Here is an 8741-nt window from a genome sequence, read left to right on the forward strand (position 1 = left end):
GTAAATACACTCAGAACTCAGTTTCTCCCCCTTCTCCGGTCGTGCTTTTGAGTCCTATAAATAGTGCTCCCTAACACCATTGCTTTTTGCATTATTAGTGAGTTTTTCTGGCTGATGACTTACAACCATGTTGGGAGATCAGTTGTTTGTTTCCACCCATCTGATCATTTGGCTTCTCATGTTTCTTGACTCATCAGACTTATATCTGTCTCTGGATCTCAGCTGTAACATTTGGTCAAAATGTCATCATCTGTGATATCCCTGAAGTCCAGAGCTACAAAAATGACTACTGGGTCTGCACAGGGCTGGACTGCTAATCTAGCATATTGGGCAATGTAATGTAAATTATGTATTTATATAGCCTAACTGTTTTTTAAAAAATGGGCCGACGACTGGCCCATAAAACATGGACAGTTTTTATACTGACACTGGGCTGGCCCAATCACATTTTATACCAGCCCCCAACCCCTCTGGCTCTGTTTCTTGCGTTATGCCCCCTCAAAAAATCGGATGCCGCCAAATGCATGAAAATAACAGATATATTTGCCGGGACTGCATTAGTTTCAACATCAGCTGCAGTACCCAACGTAGAGCAGGCACAGGCACTTGAAGGAGTAAAGGAGAGCCAAGGCCACTGCCAGGCAGAGGAGGAGGCGTGTGTTAGCGAGTGACAAAGTAAGCAGGAGGACAGTGGAGGTGAAGCGGTAAGCATGGAGTAGCTCAACCTGTAGGGAGGGAGAAGGGAGGGAGGGTCTAAAATGCTATGAAAAAGGTTTATTTGCAAGGCTGCAATGCAATGTAAATATAGAAGAAAACTGTTGTCCAAATAAATTAACTTAGGCTAAAAACATTACTGCATTCTATTCTAATATATTTTTATATTCTGAATTGTCTCCTGCCACCTGAATTTTGTTCTTCCCCGGTGCAGAAAATGTCCCCAGAATGCAGGAAATTAATTTTTTAATGCTTAAAATCTTCTGGGGGAGGACCCCCAGACCCTCCTATCGAGTATTTCATCAATACATTTTTTCCTAAATTGTAAGCCTATTAAAAGATATTATTGTCTCTTTGTCATGATCCCAATCTTGTGCAATGTTATGTCTCAAGTGTTTCATCACACCCTTAATCTAAGCCCTTAAATGGAGGGATGGTGTATTGGTGAGGGGTGTCCGTCCGATTTTGGTGGGCCGCCTGGGCCATAAATGCCAGGGCCGATTTTTTGTCCCAGTCCAGCCCTGGTTATAGGAAACATCTACTTTTCTTCTTGCAACTCAGTTTTCCTTATTGTGAGCCACTGTAACTTACATTGCTACACTTACATTAAAACCTGTTGTGAGTGAATTTAAAAAGATGGGTAGCTTTTTACTTTTCCTTGAGTAGCATTGAAGGGAACAGACTGACCCGGTAAGGGGGACGTAATCGATTTTCGCTGTTCTAGCTGTTTTCCGTCAATCTTTATCGGCCTCTGCTGGCGACCCGTAGGAGTTACACAGACCTGCAGGATATGTCTGAAATCGTCTCACCGAGCCGAACAAAATAAGACCACCCACAGCCAGGATGGAGTGTTCTGTTCTCAAGCTGTGGACCTGTAAAACATGGGAGTGCTTGTGGTCATATGTATTGACTGTTTTTATCAATATTTCAATGTTTTGGAAGCTTTATGTTATTTGGAACGTGGTTGTATGGAGAGAAATAATGTTTTGAAGATAACTACCAATAAAAGTGAACACATAAACAGTAAATATGGCCAAAACATGAACATTCACCTGGTATATTTTTGAAAGATTGTGTAATAGCTGTTGTAAATCAGTTTCTTTTCATCAAAATTAAGGTTACAGTTATATTCCAGGTGTATTAGAAGATATTCAGGTGCATTATAATCTACCTTATGATGGTTTTGATGCATTAAAATAAAGCTTTTTTTACCAGGTTAGGATGAAAATATTATATTTTTTCTGTATTTCATATCCATGTAGTCTGTAATAGACCTTCTGACCTTTCAAAGGAGACCAGAACTGTGAAATTATCACATAATATCAGGACAATAGGATCAAGCCCATAAAATATTCAATCAATATTTTCTGCCATCTTGCCTTTAAGTTGCCGTATGCATCTCACTGCAATACAAAGCTTCTTTTTTTAAAAACACAATGCACTTCCACGTCAGCCCAAATTAATTTTAAATCCAGTCTGCAGTTGAAATTTAACTACATTTCCTGTTGTTCCCCTCCAAAACAATCTCTGTTCTTTGAAGACAAATAAAGTCTAGTGTTGTCCAGAAAACTGTGTAGTTCTATTTCGAAAATATATAGCCAAAATGTGTTTTTAATATTCTTTAAAGATGTTTGTCTCATTTAATACACATGTAGCCTACAGAAAATTCCGCAGTATACTTTTAACTTAAATTCCACTGGCCTGGAAAGGTCGGCAGTCCATTGCAGGGCAAAAGAGTATTCATGACAACTTATTTCTAACTGAACATTTATTCTAAAAACATAGAGGGTCATGTTTTACTTGGAATGCCATAAATGGGTAAACTTTGAATAAAACCATTAAAAATCAATGACAGTGTTCACTACTTCATATGACCAATTCCATTTCATCTATTCTCATGTGTTCCTCTAAGTGTGGAGGAACACATGATGCCTTCAACCAGTAATATACAATATAAATATACAATATTTAACTTGCCAATAACACAATGAGGATTAAACTAAACCACCGTTCCTGGTTTGGATCACATCGCTCCATCTCTCATTAGGTTTCATATGAGGAACATTTTCTGTAGGTGATCCCAACAATTATAATGTTCAGTATTATTAAACAGTATTATAGCTGAAGCTCTATGAGATCCAGGAGGATTGTACCTGTACAAACAGGAGATTTAACACAGACCAGCTTGTTTCAATGCTTAAGACTTTTAATTTTGCGTAAGACAAGAAAGAACAGTTCACTCTGCAGAATAAAGTTGTGCTAAAAGCTTTCTTTTCATTACACATTCAGTCTGCTCGTATTAAAGAGACAGAGACAATCCAGCTGCTGTTTATGTCACTTGTCGCTTTGTTCCTTAAGTAGCGTTACAGCGATAGAGAAGAAATAAAGATGTCATTGTATGAGTTATAAAGCCTTCAGGTCAAACATGAGACTGGTGGACACAAACACTGATCAATTTGTGTTTGTGTCCACCAGTCCTGAATGTGACCTAAATGTATAATGTAGCTAAATAAATTATAATGCACACACACATGAACTGAGAGAATCAGTGTCAGTCTGCAGTATTTCAATAACTAGACAAATAATATACACACATGACCACCACATAAAAAGCCAGATATTTCCCGTTTGATGTCATCAGAGATTTGGGCTTCTTGGGTTGTTACTGAGCGATTTGGAAAAGGAGAAGTGAATTAAGACTTAATAATGTCCCGAAGTGACACTGCTGAAACCAGCAGTTTCAGCATTAACTGGAAACTGGTGATATTTTGATATGTTGAGAGCGATTCGGGGAAAGAAATGTTCTGATTTTGAAGTTTTTTCAGTTGTCTTTTGTGTCGTAATAGTAGAGATCTTTAAAAAAGTTCAGTTTTCAAAGTTCAACTTCAGTTGAAAAGAAGTCTGTGATATTTGTTTTGGATAAATAATCTGTTATATTAATTAAGTGATAAAAAGTGATTTTGAATGATTATAATCATATCATCAGACTAATGAAATTGAAAAATAATTCTGTACTGTGTGCTCTTCAGATGCACAGGATAATTTACAGGCTAAATGCATTTATATTATTTATTATTTGCAGCTGTTTTTTTTTATTGTGAATTCATTATGGAATAATAATCATGGTGTCTTTTGAACATCATGATTTATTAACCTAAATGTTTCAGTGGAAAGTAAAATGACCACACCAAAGCTGACACTTAGGAAAAATCTGCCTCACATGTGACTGAATGGAAATGATGATAAATCATGTAAAAAAGTGTCTCTGGCTGACAGAACACTCTCTCTGACTTTAATTGTATCCAAAGTTTAATGATAGAAACAATAGATAATGAAATGGAAAATATTTCTAATAAAAGAAAAGAGTTGTTTGTGCTCCTTTTGTTGTTCAGACCTACAAACTTTCGAAAGGTCTAAAAATATGCCTCATTATTATCCAAAGCTGTCAGTAAGTTCAAAAAATGCCATATATAATGCCAAGTAGAACGATTTTTCTTCTATTCTATAACAGTAACTTTTTCCAATATCTTAGAAAATCAAGGCAATATTGACATTGGACGATAGTTTGTAAAGGATCCTGGATCACCTATTTTAAATAGTGGATTTTCCATTGACGATGCAAATAAAGAAATGCTAACAGCTCAATAATATGAGTAATGACTTCTCTGATTAGGGAGAGGAAATTTCATCATGTCCTGAGCAGATTTTTTGAGTTCTAGTATAATATCATTCACCTCCTTAGGGTCAGGCAGATCAGAGTATATAGTATATGTGTTTGTGCTACAACATATCACAGATATAATGAGGCATTAACTAAGCAAATGACAGCGGATTAATATGCAGATGTGAAACCTACTCTACGCAATATAGCAAATGTTTTTCCTGTTTCATATGGGTCATGTGTTTTGTTTTTGTACTTTTAGCATTGATTTGTATGTTTTAACGCTAACCGGAAAACAACATGTCGATGTTGCTGATGTAAGGTACTGCTTAACTGAATCTTTGGTTTGTAAAAACATAGGTTCTTCTGCTCTGAAGAGTGAAAATCCTCAGCGACCGGCATTGACAAAGTTAGTGTGTTCTGGTCTTTTTCTCCTTGTTTTACCATTGTGAGAAATCTCTGCAATGCAATGTAATATATGGATAATTTTGCTTTTTCATGAAGATCTTCAGTCTTTTGATGTAGAATGTCTTTAATACTACGATCCAGCTCATTTTCAACAGTTTCTCGAATAGACTCGTGTGCCGGAGGTCTTCTTCAAAGATCAAGCTGTTGTTTAGGTACCAGAAACATTTTTTGTGCATACTCCATAGTCATCTAAGTTTGTCTTGAAGCAATAAGACTCGATATAAAAGGCGCAGCGATACTCAGGAGGGGGAGAAGAAAACCGGCAGACTGTTTAACCCTTGTATGGTGTTCGGGTCTGTTGGACCCGTTTCCATTTTTTTATCAAAAGAAAAATTATACGATTATTATATATATATATATATATCAGAACACATTTTCAATGAAAACACACTGTACCCCCCCCCTATACATTTACATTACACACAGGATGTCCGGGTCCACTGGACCCGAGGCTAATAAAAGTGTGGAAAGTACCATCACCGTCTGCTCTCACATTCCCGCACATTTTACCCTCTGTCTTGTGGGAACCAATATTTATTTTCTCTAAATTGGGGGCGGGACACAATAAATATAGTTTTACCAGTGTGGTTTCTTATCACAACTGATCAAGATGGCCAAAAGATTAACTGCTCAGAGGGCCTTGCAATTGATTTTGGAAGAGACAGAAGATTTTGATGATGTACAAGAAGAGGTTTCAGAATGTGAAGATATCATTTCTGACAATTCAGAGTCTGACAGTGAATTTGAAGAAGAGGATGAGATTGAGCATCACTTAGTTCCAAAACGAAGACGAGCCACAGGACCAAAGTCAATAGTTATGAAAAACCTTGCTTCATTTGTAAATTTGTTGAATTTTTCCACTCATACCTTGATTATAATTGATTTTCTTTTTTTTATGTCATTTTTAGTAAAAAATAAACCAAAAAACGAGTAGCACTTTAATTCTTAAATGTGATCTAACAAAGGTAAAGAGAAAATATTAATATATGCTGTTTATATTGCTTGTAATTGGGATGAAGTAAACATCTGTTGAGTATTTTAACATAAAATTGTTTGATTGTGTTGAATTAAAAACCCCCAAAATGCAGCGGGTCCACCAGACCCACGAACACTGGCACAATAACAAAAATATGAACACTACACAAGGGTTAAGCAACGTCTTCTTTTTCTTTGAAGCGCAAACCTTTTTATTGGCAAGCAGTCTAACCCCCGCCTTCTTCTTTTTAAACTTTTGATACTGTGTCTTATTTTAAGGAATTTTACCTTTTAAAACATTGTTTTTCGCATAACGCTACCAAAAGGTCCGGTGATGCAGATTTAATAATATTCACTCTCTGAGATGGAGATGCTCCGTGCATAGTTTGCAGTAAAGACAGGTTTCTTTTAATGCGATCAGACATGTTTATTTACTTTCTCTTAGGCACATACACAACAGGCAGGTCTGAAAGCAAGTCAGTTCTGAGTCTGAATTCATCAGGTGTCTTAGCTTTAAAATCAATCATCAAGTAACCGTAAGGAACACCGGCGTCGTCCAAACAATCCATCAAAAATGACTCTTCCCACGACTTTAAGTCTTGTGGCAAAGGTTTTATTTTTTAGTTCGAAAGCCTTTTTATATCTCAGATACTTAAAACTGTCTCCTATTGTTAGGATAGTAGATATGACATCTACGTCAGCTTAAATCACATCCTAATGTCTGACGCTTGTGTTGCAAAACCGGGAAAAAAAAGACTTTGGCCCTGACATATTTTGTTTACTAGCTAATAATTAAAATGTTGCAGGCAAAACACATGATCGGTCTAAGAAAGTAACACAGAAGAGGACAATACTGTAAGTAGAAAGAAATATTATTACAATATAGGTGACAACAACTAACGCCACTTCCCTAGCAAAGGTTGTGATCTATAAAAAACAAACTCGTTGAAGACGTTGAAAATGTGCATCCTGTAAGTAAACTATGAACCACGTGTACACACATAAAGAGGAGAAATGAGAAATGGTGACTCACATGGCAGAAGGATGAAAATGTTTGAAGTAAATAGTCCTACATCTGTGTAAAATATATTGAAATATTACCTCCGAGTAGTATAGCTTAAAGCCTAAAGCCTTTCTAAATAATCAGACACTTGTTTGATTGATTCTCCCTGAAGTTCGCTATAAAAAAATTTAGACAAACAAACAAACCCCAACATAATTTAAGATAATATGCGGCGCACAAAAAGAACCGTGACTGAAGATAATAAATATAAGCGGAGATTCTGTTTCTGCAAAAGAACACCTCGAAGGTGTTGCACCGTTTAATCAGGAATCGTATTAATTACTTGTATGCAGTACAATTTATTCTCAAGATGAACAGGAGGAATAATTACATTTAAATTGATACCGTTTTCAGTGCGTCAGTCGCGCAAATACTAGTGCATAGATTCATACTATATTGTTATCACATGATCGCTTCCTAATCGAGCCAAACGCTGACATGGATGTGATGCGCTGTTTGTTTATTTCATCGTCGTTTACAACAAGTCACAAGCTTCTTTTAACTCATCGCCATCATTGTTAAGAGTGTGGACTGTTTTGTGTAATCTAAATACATGTTTAAACACAGGTGGAATGCATTTGGTTTACTCTCTTTTCAAACGGCGGGAATCCAAATTAGTACCGGGGTCATCCCGTCTCGCGTATGTGTGTCCCCCCTTCGGTCAGTGACGTCACTACTCAGGAGGAACGCCCCATTCCTGCATGTCGGTTATAAAGGGCGTGGAGCTCCGGCGCCCCTTTTTCTCTGTTGCATGAGCGCATGCATTTCAAATATTTGTTACTCAGAGTTTAAAACAAGAACGATAAATAAACACTCGCGCACACATTTGTAAACATCTTGTGAGAGACATCTGTTTTGTGTTCTCACGTGTAAATCCATCCCTTTCACTAACTCTACCGATAGCTCTTAGTAACTTCTAGCTCCTGATAACAACACTGCATCACATAGACTAATATACCCTATATTACAATGATAAAGATAAAACATCAACGCTCTACTTTCAGTTTTATACCTGTTAGTCTGACATTATGGTCTATGCAGAGATAAATGGCTGTGTGCGTTCGCACGTTCATGTCAAACCGACAGCTGTCTAGCTGTGATCCCATCCTTTTCTTTCACACACATCTGAATCACTTTTGTTACTAAGAGTTTAAAACAAGAATGATATACAGACAAAAAGGACTGGACTGCTGCCGAGTGGTCCAAAGTTATGTTCTCTGATGAAAGTAAATTTTGCATTTCCTTTGGAAATCAAGGTCCCAGAGTCTGGAGGAAGAGAGGAGAGGCACAGAATCCACGTTGCTTGAAGTCCAGTGTAAAGTTTCCACAGTCAGTGATGGTTTGGGGTGCCATGTCATCTGCTGGTGTTGGTCCACTGTGTTTTCTGAGGTCCAAGGTCAACGCAGCCGTCTACCAGGAAGTTTTAGAGCACTTCATGCTTCCTGCTGCTGACCAACTTTATGGAGATGCAGATTTCATTTTCCAACAGGACTTGGCACCTGCACACAGTGCCAAAGCTACCAGTACCTGGTTTAAGGACCATGGTATCCCTGTTCTTAATTGGCCAGCAAACACGCCTGACCTTAACCCTATAGAAAATCTATGGAGTATTGTGAAGAGGAAGATGCGATACGCCAGACCCAACAATGCAGAAGAGCTGAAGGCCACTATCAGAGCACCCTGGGCTCTCATAACACCTGAGCAGTGCCACAGACTGATCGACTCCATGCCACGCCGCATTGCTGCAGTAATTCAGGCAAAAGGAGCCCCAACTAAGTATTGAGTGCTGTACATGCTCATACTTTTCATGTTCATACTTTTTAGTTGGCCAACATGTCAAAAGATCCTTTTTTTTGTATT

This window comes from Micropterus salmoides, unplaced genomic scaffold (genome assembly GCF_014851395.1).
Source record: "Micropterus salmoides isolate LMB-PRFRI ecotype aquatic unplaced genomic scaffold, ASM1485139v1 Ms_hic_scaffold_2, whole genome shotgun sequence".
In the NCBI taxonomy this organism is placed as follows: domain Eukaryota; kingdom Metazoa; phylum Chordata; class Actinopteri; order Centrarchiformes; family Centrarchidae; genus Micropterus; species Micropterus salmoides.